The sequence below is a fragment of the Staurois parvus genome, unplaced genomic scaffold, assembly GCF_062004578.1.
Source record: "Staurois parvus isolate SC_StPar_1 unplaced genomic scaffold, SC_StPar_1.0 ptg000176l, whole genome shotgun sequence".
In the NCBI taxonomy this organism is placed as follows: domain Eukaryota; kingdom Metazoa; phylum Chordata; class Amphibia; order Anura; family Ranidae; genus Staurois; species Staurois parvus.
In genome coordinates, this window is record NW_028317972.1 from 3,469,240 (window position 1) to 3,483,712 (window position 14,473).

A 14,473-nucleotide genomic window follows, 5' to 3' on the forward strand; every position below is an offset into this window, starting at 1 on the left:
TCACGCTATGGACCTACTGCTAAAGCAATAGTTTGCACAAGCCTTGCTATTACACCCATGATCTATTGATCTTGGGTGAAATGTTTTGCATGCTTCAGTGCAACACTTAATAATCAATGTGAGTGCATTTATTGATTTATTGGGGGGAAATGTTGAAGTAGCCTTTAAATGCTCTTGTGCATCAAACAAAGCCTTATGACCATACGTTATTGCATATCTGGATCTGGCTGTTTGAGTCTTGATTTCTAATCATTGATCTTCTTTTAATTGGAAATCCCTATAAAAAATGCTTCTTCTATACTTCTACAAAGTGTCAGCTCCAGAATCTTGAATTGTGGCTTAGCACATAACAGTGTGACCTTTACACAAACATTGGTTTATCCAACGGCAGGATAAAAATTTTGTGTCCATTCCATGCTGAAATTTTCATTTTATAAGAAAACTGGCTTCAAATTCCATGTCCTTTATCCAAGTAGATCTGTTTTACTACACTACAAGGAGCAGAGGAACATGGTAAAGCCATTCAAGACAGGAAGCTTTGGTGCTTCTCTCTGCCAGATGTATTGGATAATGGTAGGCATTGTACAGAGCTGACATATTCCACACAGTATTTAGGCGTGTTGCAGAGCCTTCTGCTGTTTTTATATATATATATATATATATATATATATATATATATATATAATAATGCATGTGTAGCACTACCCCTGCAGGGGCCAGTGGCAATAGCTGGTTCTTCCCTTACAGAGGCTGCCCACACCACAAGCACTGGTCCATACACTATGACTCCAGTAACACAGGCACAGGAATCAGTTCAGGGTCATTACTGACACATCCCCAGCTGACACCTTCCAGTTTCCTTCGGATATAGTCCAGTGAGAGAGACAATCTTTCTCTAGACCCGATGCCTTCTCCAGACCCGATCCCTATAGGGAAGTCCCACAGCCAACTCCTCAGAAAGTTCACTCCAGGCCAGGGGCGGACTGACAGCACATGGGGCCCCCGGGCAATAGGGGATTATGGGGCCCCTGTGTCCTTGCCCAGACTCAAAAAAGCCTATGAAAAAGGTACCAGGGGCATCTCATGGGGCCCCCTACTGACCCCGGGCCCTCAGGCAGTGCCTGAGTTTCCAAATGGTCAGTCCGCCCCAGCTCCAGGCCCTTATCCCTGACATGACTGAGGCTTCAAGAACAGCTTTACAGTCCACAGGCTACCTCAGAGGGGCTGGCGAAATCCTAAACAGACCAGAACAATCACTGCTCCTTGGACCACAGAAGGAGCCAAAAACAAAATTTGCTTAGCATCCTACCTATGGCAAAGATTTCCTGAATGCACTCCAAATAATGTGTAAGCATTACACTTGCTTGTATTTGTAACCTTTCATGGAGATGAGAGTACTCCCCTTAATAATGTGTTCCTCTGCTTTCTTTCCAGCAGGATGGAACCATCTTCATTCAGGCATTATCTAGAGTCAATATTTCATATTCTAGACGTTGACTCGGTGATCACATGGTCATGCAAATCCTGGTGACTGTGCCATTCTTTGCTGTGTTATAAAATGCCTGAGACAGATCAGCCTGTGCTGCAGCCTCTCTCTGGATAACTTGCTACAAAGTTACAATGTATAGTCTAACCTCCGGGGAAGAGGTGACTGAAGAAATGCGTGTTTTGTCCTGCAGGTTTCTCCGCTCTGGTAGATTGTTCCCTGCAACCTATTCTTCCCCATTCACCAATCGTCTAAGGTCCTCTGCTGTCATCAAGACGAATACAAGGTCCACAGACCTGGATGCAGGGATGCCATCTACCATATGCCATCTGCCATGGTAGCGGAGGACTGGGTATATAAAAGTGTTTTAGTGCCCCCCTAGACTAAATGAGCAGTTAAAACTTGCAGTGCAGGCACAGCCCCACCTCAGGAAAATTTTTATGTTTCTGGGAGTTGGGCTTTTATGTTTATCACATTCATGTATATACTCAAAAAAACCCTTTTCACAAATTCAACAAGGTCAATTGTTTATATTGCAAAGATAATAGTAGATTCCTCCCATGCTTCTGTACATATGAAGCAATTGTGCTTTAAATGAATGGGAGATGTTTCATAAGTACTGTATATGCCCAGAGCTGGAGTTCCAGTGCTCAGCATGAATGAATACAACCCAACAGATTTGTCAGAAAACCTTTACTTTCCTTTCAGAAGCAACATTTTCTATGGGACACTATACTACAAAATACTCCCACAAATGCGGGCCATTGATTGCAAACGAGATTTGTTAATTTGCACACACAAAAAAGTATTTTTCTTAACAAATTCATTCAAGACCATGTTGCAAAAATGAATACACCCCAATGAAAGTCTTAGGAGCAAAGCTACAATTTAGACAACAAAATTAATTAACAAGAATTCAACTACAGGTGAGGCTAATTATTTATTAATCAGGTGTCCAGCAAACAGTTGATTATAAAAGGGCGTTACTAAACAAAGAAAACCCTCTTCCCATTTCATGCTGTCAGCAATGGCAACACATGGAAGAGAAATGTCACAAGGCCTGAGAAAGAAAATCATTTCTTTACACAAGAAAGGTGAAGGCTACAAGAAGATCAGCAAAGCTTTGTTTATCAGTCAGAATACTGTAGCAAAAGTGATACATAAATTTAACAAAGCTGGAACTGCAACCATCTCACAGAGACGTCCAGGACGTCCAAAAATGTTAACACCTCGACAGGAGTGTCTTCTGATGAGAGGGGTTGAAGAAAATTGTCATGCAAGTTCACTGCAGTTAGCTAAAGAAGTAGAAAGCCAAACTGGGATGATTGTTTCCTGTGACACAATACGGAGTACACTGCAGAGGAATGGCATGCCTGGGTGTTGTCCATGAAGGAAGCCTCTCCTAAAGCCCATGCACAAAAAAGACCACCTAAAATTTGCCAGGGCCCATGCTAAAAAAGAAGACGACTAGTGGGACTCTATACTCTGGAGTGATGTGACCAAGATAAATGTATTTGGAACTGATAGCTTCAAAACTGTATGGCGTTGCAAAGGTGAGGAGTGCGCAGAAAAATGCATGGTACCTACAGTGAAACATGGTGGAGGCAGTGTCCTTCTGTGGGATTGCATAAATGCTGCTAGTGTTGGGGAGCTGTATTTCAATGATGGTATCATGAATTCACAGATGTAATGCTCTATATTGAAAGAGAAGATGCTACCATCACTCCATGCCCTTGGTCGTCGTGCACTTTTCCAACATAACAATGATCCAAAACATACATCTAAGGCCACTGTTGCATTTCTGAAGAAGAACAGGGTGAAAGTGATTCAGTGGCCAAGTATGTCTCCTGACCTGAACCCAATCGAACACCTATGGGGAGTTTTTAAGAGACAAGTTGAGCATCACTCTCCATCCAGCATCCAGGCTCTAAAAGAGGTCAACTTATTCATTCTATGCCAAGAATCATGGAGGTCATACAAAATACTAGATGTAGTAGTTTTTGTTGTGGGATGTATTCATTTCTGCATCAATTAATTTGAGTAAAACTGAAGATTTTGTAATGTAAGTTATATTATTAACCTTACCTTCATGTAAACAGCTAAGCAAATGTTCTATAAAAATTTTGTTTAGCTGTTTACATGAAGGTAATGTTTTGTAAACATTTTGGAAATTGTTCTTGTGTTCATTGAGATATTGATTAAAATCTTACTTTTCAAAAGGGTGTACTCATTTATGCTGAGCACTGTATATCAATCTTGGTCATGCAGGGTGTGCATTCCTTGGAGTGTGAGAAAACGGCAAATGCAGTGTCTTGTCACAGCTGTAGTAAAGCTTCCTAATGAACTGAACCTCTGAAACCCGATTTCCACCATTGCTCTCTGAAAGCCACCACAAAATACTCAGGATACTGTGTGCAGATCTGAATGGTCAATTACCAAACCCATACATTGTCACATGAGGGAGGGGCTGATAATATTCAAGAAACTTATGGTGGCAATTAGAGATGAGCGAATTATTCAAAAATTCGATTCGGCTGATTCACCGAATTTTCGGAATAAATTCGATTCGATACGAATTTATTCGCTGCGAATTTAACTTATTAAAAGGGTTTCTAGGCTTCAGAGAGCCTTTATATTAGTGCAGAACACTGTACCTTTAATTTAAATGCCCTTGGAGTCTGCTGGGGAAGAGAAATAATACTGTCAGTCAGTATGACATGCAGATGAGTGCCGTCGATCTTAGAATCACCGCACACTTCACTCATTTGGGCAGTCACGGGGCACGACGAAGAAGAAGAAGAAGAAGAAGAAGAAGAAGAAGAATGAAAAGAAGAAGAATGAAAAGAAGAAGAATGAAAAGAAGAATGAAAAGAAGAATGAAAAGAAGAAGAAGAATGAAAAGAAGAAGAAGAAGAATGAAAAGAAGAATGAAAAGAAGAAGAAGAAGAATGAAAAGAAGAAGAAGAATGAAAAGAAGAAGAAGAATGAAAAGAAGAATGAAAAGAAGAAGAAGAAGAATGAAAAGAAGAAGAAGAATGAAAAGAAGAAGAAGAAGAATGAAAAGAAGAAGAAGAAGAAGAATGAAAAGAAGAAGAAGAAGAATGAAAAGAAGAAGAAGAAGAAGAATGAAAAGAAGAAGAAGAATGAAAAGAAGAAGAATGAAAAGAAGAAGAAGAATGAAAAGAAGAAGAAGAAGGAGAAGAAGAATGAAAAGAATGAAAAGAAGAATGAAAAGAATGAAAAGAAGAAGAAGAAGAATGAAAAGAAGAAGAAGAATGAAAAGAAGAAGAATTCCAGTACAGCAAAAAGTGTATCTGCAGAGAGCTCCGCTATTTCTGACAGTTCTCTGACAGTTCCTTCACATTTACAGCGGTTGAAACATTGTATCTATTTGTTTCCGAATAAAAACATCTGTATCCTAAATGGAAACAAATAGATACAATGTTTCAACTGCTGTAAATGTGAAGGAACTGTCAGAGAACTGTCAGAAATAGCGGAGCTCTCTGCAGGGACACTTTTTGCCGGCTGTAGAAGGGATGAAAATCGGCCGATCGGGAAAAATTCGATTCGTGCATCCGAAGTTTGCTAATTTTCGGATTCGGTGCGAATCGAATTTTTCCTAATATTCGAAATGAATTCCACTTCGCCAAGTTTGATTCGCTCATCTCTAGTGGCAATAGATGTTCAGATCTCATCCAGTTCAGCAGAGATCATACGAGATTCAGACCATCTAAGGACAAGCTGATTGTACCCAGTTCATATGTTGTACAACTTGGGTACATTCAAACTATCAGATTTTTCATGCCATTATTGCCTCTAGCAAAAATGACTGTGTTTTCCTGGCAAGGATGGCTCCACCCTGCTGGTAGAACACAAAAGCTCTGTGGGAGGGATTCCCCCATGAACACTGACAGTGTTGATGGGGGAATTGAGCAATTTTCTTTCCTGCAACCCATGGTTGCAAGAAAAAGAATCACATCATCTTACGCTTTACACTTCTGTAGAGGATGGAATGGTGGGGAATGTAAAAATAATTTCATTGAAGAGGGGGGGGATCTATCCCTAAAAAACCCTCCCAACAAAAAAAATCACAGACAATAGAATTTTTTGGCAGAAGATACTTGCAAAGTCTGTTTTGTCAATAAACATTTTCCCTTACTCCTGGTAGTTTATTTTCTGTCTTCTGTGTGCACTGCATGGTGCATGGATCTCAGCTTTTTTTGGCATGCTGCTAAGTAGCCATCCAGTGGCCAAGAAGGATTGTTGCTGGACCTGAAAGAAGTCGCAGTGGAGATGGTGCTTGCAGGTGCCTGAACCATTCATCCCTGGAGGACAACATAGAGGGAAGTAGATGTGATGTGTATACTTACAACTTATGGTGAGAGCTCAACCCCACCAACCAAAGTTTGTTCTTCTTTACGTTCCATGTACACTAGCATTTTTTTAAGCTCCTAGAAGCTGTGATCAGCTTTTTTTCTGCTCCTAGAAGCTAATTAGTATTATCCTATGTGTTTTTATTTTATACTATTTTACTTTTATATTTACATACTAATTTATTTTATTTTATTTTACACACTATTTTAGGCTAGTGGTGTTTTTCAAACTTCAGCATTTAGGAGCAGAAAAAAATTGTTTTTGTAGAATTTTTAGGAGCGTTTTTCTAGCAGGAAAAAACGCTACTAAAACACTACTAACAGCTTTTTTCTAGCTTTGTTTTTTTTTTCCTACATATACTGTAAAAATGCTAATAAAACGCTAATGCTCCTAAATGATACTAAAATACACTATTACCAGCATTTTTTTTATCCAGCATATTTTCCAGCATTAAAAAAAATGCTAGTGTGCATGGAGCCTTAAAGTGTTTTGGAATACCAGGATTTGTTGGACTCTTGTATAGCCAATTCAGATTTTCTACCTTGTCCTTTCCCATTACAGGGCCTTGGGACTGGCCAGTGCCTTTGTTGATCGATGGGGGGAGGGATGTGAAAAAGCCACATGAAAAACAGTTCTGAGGGAGAAAAGTGCTGAAACTCTAAAGAGCCATCTGTACTGAACAAAAGCAGATTTGGGGGGGGGGGTTGGGGTTGGCTGAAAACAGGAAATGGCAGTTTAATTGCTGTGTCCTTTTAATTGGCAAATTTGTATTGAAGGTAGCTGGCAGTTTGATGCTGACTGTATACCAAGGTCCTTTGATGGAATAAAACACCCATAGATTAGCAGGGCAACACTGATGATTCCTTTATCTATGTTTGTACTGTATGTGCCTTAATATATTTGGTAGCTGGCAGGGGTTAAGGGAAGATAGTCACTGTTTTTTTGTCTTTGCCATTGTAACTAATTTGCCATAATTTTAGGTGTACTTCTTCCTGCAAATAAATATAATACGTATCTTTTATTTTGTTACCTTTTATAGCCAAGTTTTTTTTAAGGAAAACTTTTATTTTTTTCATGTCCATAGACATATCTATGTCATGTATTCTATTGTTCCAAATAGAAGGAAGTTTATTTATTATTATTTTTTTTATTACAGGTGCCTATATAGAGCTGTCAATTTACGCAGTGCTTTACATATACAGTATATTGTACATTCACATCAGTCCCTAACCCTCAAGGGGTGTACAATCTAAAGTCCCTAACTCACATTCATACATACACATACCATACATACACATACTAGGGCCAATTTAGACAGGAACTAATTAACCTACCAGCATGTCTTTGGACTGTGAGAGGAAACCAGAGTACCTGGAGGAAACCCACGCAGGCACAGGGGGAACATGCAAACTCCAGGCAGGTGGTGCCATGGTTGGGATTCAAACCAACGACCCTAGTACTACCAGGCCAAAGTGCTAACCATGTAGCCACTGTGCTGAAGTATGTAGGATTCTTTGGATAAAGAAGATTTATTCAATTACAGATACCTCAGAACCACCAACAAAAGAAAACAGAAAATCACCAAATGTATCAAGATAACAGTAAGCCCAGAAAAGCAAATGCTACCCAAAGTGGACTTTTCAGTATTTTTTTACCAGTTCACTTAAACACATGAATTCCTGTTATGTCACAATGTACAGAAATGGTGTCATTGTTTTTAAAGCTACTTTTTAGCTTTAAAAAATAAAAACATATATGAGCCCCAGTGAAATACCTTTGCTTTGGTTGAGAAGATATCTTCAATCTGTTTTAGGGTTCAGCCACACTTGCGAATGCACCCGCAGTCCGATTAAATGCAAGAACCCCAGTGGGGCTTCAAACGATTTAGTGCAAGAGACTTCCTCAAGGTAAGTTTTGGCAAACTCCAATCTGGCTTTTTTATGTTTCTGTGCCAGCAGTTTGGTCCTCCTGGGCAGGGGCGGACTGACAACTCATGGGGCCCCTGGGCAATAGAGGATCATGGGGCCCCTGTGACCTTGCCCAAACTCAAAAAAGCCTATGAAAAAGGTACCAGGGGCAGCTCATGGGGCCCCCTACTGACCCCGGGCCCTCGGGCAGTGCCCGAGTTTCCAAATGGTCAGTCCGCCCCTGCTCCTGGGTCTTCTACGATAGAATCCCTTTTCATTCAGATGGCGACGTATAATGCAAGATGACACAGTTGTATCCTGTGCCTGAAGGTCAGCTTGAGTTTTTTATATTTAGCATTTATTAGGTACAAACCCAATATACTCATATATGTATTATTACAACATAATCAAACCGTTATTACATTTTCCACAATACCCCCACCTCCCTTCCACTTTCCCTATCTTTTCCCTTCTAATAGTTTTCATTCACAGCTACTAATTTCCTCTTAGTCAGATATATCTTCTTATCATTATATAAACTTTTATCCCTAACTTCTTATTTCTATATTTCCTTTTTTCTTCTACTCCATCAATTCTGCAAATCTCTATGTAGTTTTAAATTATCCCCACATTTCCCATATTTTCCTGAATTTATCTATTTTATCTTCTCTACTAAAATAAAGTTCCTCATTCTTAGATATAGATTCCATTCTCTCTAGCTAATCCTTCATTTTTGGGATCTCTTGAGTCTTCCAAAACTTAGGAATCAGCCCCTTTGCTGCGTTAATTAAATGGGGTATGATCGTGTTCTTGTATTGTTTTGTTGTTATGAAATAAGCTTACCCATGGATCTTTTAATATACTTTCCCTCGTAATCTCAACTATTTGATGCATTATCTCCTGCCAGTATTCCTGAATTTTGGGGCAATCCCACCAAATATATTTTACCTTCCATCCATCATTTCCTCCAACAATACATAGAATTTTCTGGGTGTTGTTTATGGGCTCTACTAGGTGTAACATACCCAGCAATTTATAGTTCATCTCTACCGTACTCAGGGGTGGACTGACAATAGGGGATCATGGGGCCCCTGTGTCCTTGCCCAAACTCAAAAAAGCATACGAAAAAGGTACCGGTGGCATCTCATGGAGCCCCCTACTGACCCCGGACCCTCGGGCAGTGCCGAGTTTCCAAATGGTCAGTCCGCCCCTGACCGTACTCACATCCACCGCCCCATTGGGTCAGCTTGAGTTTGTCTGGAAGATAATTGAAGTTCTTTATCCACCAGTCGAACAATCCTTCATGGCAATCTTTGATAAATGTTTCTCTTTTGTCCACGTCCAGGGATATTAGCTATAGTGCCATGGGCTGTAAACTTCTTGACAGTGTTGTGCACAGTGGACACAGGAACATTAAGATCTCCGGAGGTGGACTTGTAACCTTGAGATTGTCCATGCTTTTCCACAATTTTTGCTGTCATATCCTAAGACAATTCATTGTTGCTCTTTCTTTTCTCCATTCTCTATGTGACACACAGAGAAACACAACAGAAGGTTGAGTCAATTTTTCGCCTGTGTGATTTCTATATTGTCAGCAGCTGGTAATTGATACAGGTGAGTTTAATTACAAATGACAAGAACATCACAAACTTGGAATGTAATTATTTCTTACAATTTTGAGAAGGTGCCAATATTTTTGTCCAGTCGGTTTTGGAGGTTTTGCATGAAATGTCAGATTTGGCTTTTTGTTTCTCCACTTTTGTGTCATTCCAATACAAACAAAAGAAATAAACATGAGAATGCCTAAACATTTGTAATTGCAACACCTTACTGGGAGAAGTGGTGCATTATCTGCCAGAAATGCATGGGTGCCGATATTTGTGGCCATGACTGTATGCATAGCACTGCATAAATTGACGGCGCTATATACAGGTAAGTAACTGAAATAAATAAAATGTAAAAACCTTGGTTTGCAGCATTTGCAGCCGCACCCAAATCGCTGCCTCAGGAGGCCAAGGTTTGAGAAGTGAGGAATCATAATAGAGGGGAACGTGATCCATCCAGGGCTGCAAAACTTTCATATATTTACGTATTCTGACCTGTAGGTTAGCTTCAACCTCGGTGTGAACCATAGCATGTGTAATTCTATTCAGACAATGGGGGTTATTTCCTAAAACTGGAGCATGCAAAATCTGGTGCAACTCTGCACAGAAACCAATCAGCTTCCAGGTTTTATTGCTAAAGTTTAATTGAACAAGGTGATGTTAGAAGCTGATTGGCTACCATGCACCGCTGCAACAGATTCTGAGTTCACCAGTTTTAGGAAATCTGCCTCAAAGTGAAGGTGTCTTCCAGGCTCTGGTTATCATTCATTTAGAACAGGGGTCTCCAAAACTTCTCAATCAAAGGGCCAGTTTACTGTACTTCAGACTTTAGGGGGGCCGGATTGTGGCCGGTCAGGGTGGAAAATGTCCCGGGCCCAGCATTAGTGAGAATAAACATCACCTCAGGGTTGGAGGTCAGTAGGAGGATGAGTAGTGCCCCATCATTGGCATTAGTAGTGACCCATCATTGGTGTCATTGGCAGGAATAGTGCCCCATCATTGGTATTAGTGGAAGGAATAGTGCCCATCATTGGTATCAGTGGGAGGAATACTGCCTCATTATTGGTGTCAGTGGGAGGAATTGTGTCTTGTGTCATTCAGAGGTATAGTGCCCCAAGGGCCAGATAAAGGCTAGAAAATGGCCGCATACTGTCCTCAGGAAACAGTTCGGAGACTACTGATCTAGAAGATGTAGTTATTTGGAGTAATAATTTGAATTGTCTCAAATTCGGCTCTAGAGGGTGCATGCTTAACAAAGCTACCTGATGATCCACTGCATGGAATTTTTTAACCATTTTTTTGCATTTGCTCCCAGGGCACTGCCAAACTCCCATGATATTTTTGACACCCTCTTGCATATTAGCCCAGAAATTGGGTATTTTTCATTTGAAAGATTTGGCTCTCATTGATTTCAAAGGGGTTCTACAACTGAACTTCTTTGAATTCCAGTGAACCCCTGCCAAAATAAACTCAAGGCTGTTTGGCTTGTCGCTGTTCTTCAGGAACCGGCCAAAAGTCACTCTGTGTATGTTCAGCTTACTGTATGTATTGGTTGCCTTTTACTATATGTGGCCAACTGTTTGACTGGCTTATCAGTTCAGTCCGATCAATAACAACCTGGTGGGCAATACATTCCTTCTATTGTTTCATGCACTGAAGCAGTGGAGTTGTGTCAGGAAATCACTCTATAGGTTCTATAAGGAAAAGTTACTCTGAACTGAAGGAAACAGCTGATGGTCTTGTATGCACCAAAAGAATGGCTTTACGGAAATAAATGCTCCATGGTCAAAAGTGACATCCTTATTTAGTACATAAAGGAGAACAAAAAACTCCAAAGAAACAGCTGTGTTTTTAGAGTCAGCAGTTTCCTCTCCTTAATTAATAATCCAAGACAAAATGGGTCCCTCTTATTCATCTAAGCATGTTCACTGGTAATCTTTTTCCTTTTCATAAAAACATTGGTTGACAACATACCTCAGCCATCTGTCAAGAAAGTAAATAGCTACTTTTTTTCAAATAAAGGATCTTGCTATATACAGGAACCCCAAAATTAAAAAGGTATAAAACTATGTTAAATTATCTGATGAACTAAGGATGAGGTTTGGGTACACTGCTACCATGTATTCGAGGTAAATCACATGGGTTCAAAATTCAAGGTTCTGGTGAATTCATGCGCAGATTTGCATGGACTGCATGCATGGACTGCATGACCTTTAAAGAGGAGCTCTGGTCATTCGTACAAAAATAAAAAAATGAGCAGTTACAAATACTGTAGCTGCTGATTTTTAATAAACAAACTTACCAGTCCAGGGATCCAGTGCTGTCATCACCTGGGCTGGTTCTTTGCTGGTCTTAAGGTCCTCAGCACCACCATCTTGCTTGTGGAGATACGGCTGTGACTTCCTTTGGCTTCACAGCCAGCTACCTCCGTGCATGCTCCAGTTGTGCTGTGCTTTCTGAATGGACCTGCAACCTCCTGGGACATGTGACATGTTCCAGGAGGGTGTGGACAAGGTAGGGGGGCTTAGCAGAAATGGGAATGAGTACCTGTCAGAAAAGGGTACTTCCCTTTTTAGGTGAAATTCTGCTTTAAGCTATGGCCAAAAAACCTGAAATGGCCAACAAAGGGGATTTGGATAAACCAGCCCCTCACTAAAAAAGCAGCATAGGGCAGCCATAGGGGGAGATTCACTAAAACTGGTGCACTCAGAATCTGGTACACCTGTGCATAGTGACTAATAAGCTTCGAAATTCAGCTTGTTCAATTAAACTTTGACAATAAAACCTAAAAGCTGATTCCTCACTATGCACAGCTGCACCAGATGCTGTGTGCGCCAGTTTTAGTAAATCTCTCCCATTATGTGATTGTATTGGAAGCTGTTGTAAGGGAAAGGATAGGAAAAGCTGATAACTGCACAAGGAGAGATTGCTCTAAATTAGGAAGCTCTGCCTTTTTTGTTTCATTATTGTTTTTTTTTTTTACTTTAATTTTATTTTAAGGTTAATATGAGGTCAGCAGTTACTTTTAGCCTTTGCTCCGTTCATAGCAACCATTTTTTTGCTGTAAGGTTTCCCTTTAAAATTAAAAATATATATATTTATTATTTTGGGGTATTTTGGTGTTTATTGTCTGTGAATGTTCTCATTTATCCAGGTCATAGTATAGCCAGTAATGGTTACCCATGTAGCACTACCCCCTTAAGGGTTGCTTAGTAATTTTGGGTTCCCTGTCAATCTGAACCTCTGGTTGAAAGCCCCAACCTCTGCTGACACAACTGTAAAATGGACTCACACACAAATTAGTAAAGGCCAGCCTTTCTCAACCTTTTCAACATGGAGGAACTCTTGAGCTAACTTTCCAGACTCGGGGAACCCCTCCTAAAAAATAGCTTTATCTACAACTTATGATACATTAGTGTGATGGTCATTGGGAAGAATTCCCTTTACAGTTGTGGTCATTGGAAAGAATGACCCCCTTACAGATGCTAAAAAAGGTCAATGGTGTCAGTGGGAACTCATCTGAGAGTCAGAAATTGCTCATTGCTCAAGGAACCCCTAGCAACCTCTGGAGGAACCCTAGTTGAGAAACCCCGGTATAGACCAATATGCCATTTATATTAGAAGCAAAGGTAACTTGGTCAAAAAGTACAAAATTACACTGATACTGCATATGCAGCAAATTTAATCACTCTGGGTAATTGTGATCAATAGTAACGACATTCACCATAAAGCAACAATGACTGTTAGCAGGCCTGCTTTCAGAAATCACTCACTGCGGGCCCTCAGAACAAGATGATAAGGATTAAATGTGCATTAAGAGAATTCTTATAAGAAATTAAGCAATGTCCCTTTAAGAGCACTACAGTGTCTCCTGCGCACTTGTTGGGGCTCAGTTGGTATGAAGCTGAGTTGAGGTGTGGAATCTAGTTCCTCAGGATGGCAACATGAAAATAGTGAGGGGAAAAAAAAGGAAGATTTAACACTTTTCTTTGTGATGGTAGCGAATTACTGTGGGGGTCCCCTTTAAAGCACTAAACATAAGGCAAGCCTGAAGTAATGAATAGCAACAATTGGTATACATGTCTATGAAAAAGGACAACTCCCTCTGAATATCAAAGGCAAAATGAACAGCAGTAGGAATCTGTTTTTTGAAATAGGAAACTTGTTGTCTCAGTTGGCACTGCTGTATCCTGGCCTGCAACTGAATGTCCTGCGGTCAGCTTGTATGATGAACTGTACTGCAGATGTATCCCAACAATGGCGGCTTGGGGAAATATGCTGAAAACTGGGGCAACTATATGTAATGTTCACAACTATGTGTAGGTAGATAGCTGAGGTGGCAAACTGATTCACTTGATTAGTGGGTGCATGGGTCTCTCTCACCCGATCAAAGTAGTCCAGCAGATTGTAGCGGTCTGTCTTTCCCTGCAGACGGGGCCAGTCCACAGACTCTCCGGCTCAGACTCGGCATCCTGTCTGGTCTCCTGCTGTCAGAATGGCCTGCTGGGCAGCGTGGCAGAACGGGTGGTCAGTAGGCTCTTTCCACTCTCTCTCTCCAACCCTGGCTCCATGGCCTAATTCAGCACTTCAGCCGTCAACGCACTTCCTTCTCCTTTATTCCCTCCCTGCACTCTTCTGGCCAATCTACCAGGCATTTTATATGCCCCCGCCCACACGCTATCCTTCCTGGGAAATGTAGTCCCCTACTGCCCTGCTCACCAGGGTCCTGACTGCCCTGCTCACCAGGGTCCTGCTATACAGCATACAAGTTCCAGAGGGCTGTTCTGTCCATGTGAGTGACCCTGAATGGCAGGCCACCATCATCTAATGTCCATTTTATAGTACTGCAAGTAACAATTAAATGGGTTACACTCTTATTCAACTGGACTTGTTCCGTAATGTTGAAGATGTTTGGTAGCTTCTTCAACCCACTTCTTCAGATACAGTGAATATCAGGAAGATACACCAGCATTTATATTAACACAAAATTCAAAAATATAAAAATCAGCACAAGGGACATAAATTACAGTTAGTATTATGCATCACTTCTAGTGTGGCAAGCATTAATACAACTAAGGAGCTGTCAGGACATCTCATCAAGA

The 14,473-nt window shown here is 40.7% G+C and overlaps 1 protein-coding gene and 1 pseudogene across 1 annotated transcript in view; one reads left to right on the top strand and one right to left on the bottom strand.

The window, feature by feature from the left end:
• LOC149462352 (beta-1,4-galactosyltransferase galt-1-like) overlaps nucleotides 1-14,473 on the top strand; it is a 62,263-nt gene that overhangs the window by 33,660 nt on the left and 14,130 nt on the right. The window lies entirely within an intron of this gene.
• Nucleotides 2,759-3,399, bottom strand: LOC149462353 (uncharacterized; annotated as a pseudogene).